The sequence below is a fragment of the Callorhinus ursinus genome, unplaced genomic scaffold (genome assembly GCF_003265705.2).
Source record: "Callorhinus ursinus isolate GAN/ISIS: 27379988/994484 unplaced genomic scaffold, GSC_fseal_2.0 scaffold3, whole genome shotgun sequence".
Lineage (NCBI taxonomy): Eukaryota > Metazoa > Chordata > Mammalia > Carnivora > Otariidae > Callorhinus > Callorhinus ursinus.
Genome location: NW_027397065.1, coordinates 20,760,092 through 20,762,590, shown reverse-complemented (window position 1 = coordinate 20,762,590; position 2,499 = coordinate 20,760,092). Strand labels below are relative to the sequence as shown.

At 37.7% G+C, this 2,499-nt stretch overlaps 1 pseudogene; it reads left to right on the top strand.

Annotated features, from left to right (window-relative positions):
- The first annotated feature begins 511 nt into the window (after positions 1-511).
- On the top strand, positions 512-2,224 carry LOC112819874 (protein BTG4 pseudogene; annotated as a pseudogene).
- Positions 2,225-2,499: the final 275 nt, after the last annotated feature.

Here is a 2,499-nt window from a genome sequence, read left to right as displayed (position 1 = left end):
GCTTCCTGCTCAGTGGGGAGCCTGCTTCCCCCTCTGCGTGCCCCCCCCAGCTTCTTCCCTTCTCCTCTGCTTTTCCCTCTTCCCCCTTCTTCTCCCCCTCCTCCCTGCTTCTCCCTCTCCCCCCACTTCTCCCTCCTCCACTCAAAAATGAGACTTTCTAAGAATAACAAATAAGATAAGGTATCAAAAATTAAAATAAGGTAAAATAAGATAAATGGAAATTAAAGGAATTATATATGTGGTAAGCAGAATAATGTCCCTTATCGCAAAGTTGTCCCCAGAACCTGTGACTATATTTAGTTTTATGACAAAGGGGAATGAAGATTGAAGATAGAATTAAAGTTGCTACTCAGCTGACCTTAAAAAGGCAGATTACCCAAAATAATCTAGATGAATCTAATTTAAGTGCAAGAGTACCTATAAGTAGGAGAGGGAGGCAAGAGTGTGAGTTGAAAGAAGGTGTGACTAGGGAAGAAAAACGTAGTGAGGAGTAATTTTGCTATTACTAGGGATGGGGGATGGCCACTGTGAAGGTGGGCATCATCTAAAGCTAGAAAGGGTAAGGAAACATATTATGCCCTGAAGACCCCAAAAGGAGTGCCGTACTGCTGGTACCTTGACTTTCTTTTGGTTGAATGAGACCCCGGGTGGATTTCTTTTTTTTTTTTTTTTAAGATTTTATTTATTTATTTGACAGCGAGAGAAGGAACACAAGCAAGGGGAGTGGGAGAGGGAGAAGCAGGCTTCCTGCTGAGCAGGGAGCCTGATGTGATGCTCGATCCCAGGACCCTGAGATCATGACCTGAGCCGAAGGCAGACGCTTAACGACTGAGCCACCCAGGCGCCCCCCGGGTGGATTTCTGAACTACGAAACTGTAAGTTCGATATTTTTGTTGTTTGAAGCTACTACATGTATGGAGATTTGTCAAAGTATCAATAGGTAACTATTGAAATACATCATATTTTTTGTGTCATGGAAAAAATGAATAAAACATTGTAAATCTGTATATATATTGCATAATGTGGATTGACAAAAACCTTAGTTGAGTCAATGTGACAATACTGTTGACAATTTAAAATATGTCCTTGGTCTCTATAATTCCATTTCTGGGAGTTTATCCTAAAATTACTTTTACACATACAGAAAATGATATATGCACAAAAATACTGATTTGAGAAATTTTTTAAACTTAAAATATTTGAAATAACTGAATATAAATCAAGAGATAATAGCTTTATGTGCATTGGTGTTTGTGTGAGTGTATTGCTTTCATAGACTCTATAACAGCTATCACCTCAAAGAAAGATACATTGGCCCATGGAAACAGATGAAGGTTAATTACTTTGAAAAGTACAAATTTTTGAAGAATTGTGTATTGTACCACGTGTATAAACAACTTATTAGAAATGGGTTTAAAATTAATATCCTGAATTTCAGGGCTAATGGATGGTGATTTTTTTAAAGGATACAGAGGTGTGGGTGACAGTCAGAAACTTAAGTATAGTTGGTTTTCCAACTGTGGCCCACTTTTTGTTGAGAATAAAGTTAGGTTTTGCTGACCTACTCTTACATTTTACTTAAATCATGAGAGAGAAATTGTAACAACAGTTTTTGTCACAGGATTAGTGAAAAGAACATGAGAAACTGAGTAAACAGATATTGCAGAACAGCTGATGATTATCTTGTTTGGAACATACAGAAGTCATTGGCACTCTGATAGCCCTTCTAATGGGCCTCTGATAGCCCTTCTAATGGGCCAGTCTTCAGGTGTATCAGCATAAACAATAATGAAAACAAAGGTCCCATCCTAGGAAGGGCTTGTGCTGAAGATGAATTATACTTTTGCATTTGGGAGTTCCAAAGGAGATGACTGTATTGGTAGATCTCTTTGAATTGTGCTGTAGGTAATGTAAGAAAAATCCTCTATTTACACCTGCTTCTTTTAAAGGTAGAAGAGAGAAATGGAAACTCTCCCAATGAAACAGAGATGCTGTTCACAGAGGCACATTATACTACTCTGGCATTTCGCCCAATACAGAAAGTTTTAATAAAGAACCTCTGATAATGCCTAAATTCAGCAATTGGAAGAATATTTATCAGGTTGAAAACTTGAAACAGTCAATTTAATCTTGGTTCCAAATTCCCCACAAAAATATTGTGATGGATGGCTGTAAGAACCTCCTAAGAAATGTTTGTGTATCATGTGTTGCAGAACAACCCTAAGGGTCCTAGACTGGTGGCTATACACAGGATAGACAGGTACCAGTGGGCCGGACAAATGGATAACACACAGTAGCTGGGCACTTGGTAGAGTATAGCTCGGAGGAACAGCTTTATTTCTGTAAAATGAAAATGAGTCTAATGTTGAGTGATTCAAGAAACAAAAAAAAAATCACAATAGGGATTAGGGTGCATGATGGTGAATTATCTCCTAAAGATTATGAATATTTTCTTAGCTATACTTTCAATTTTTATTTAATTTTACATGAAACTTTATG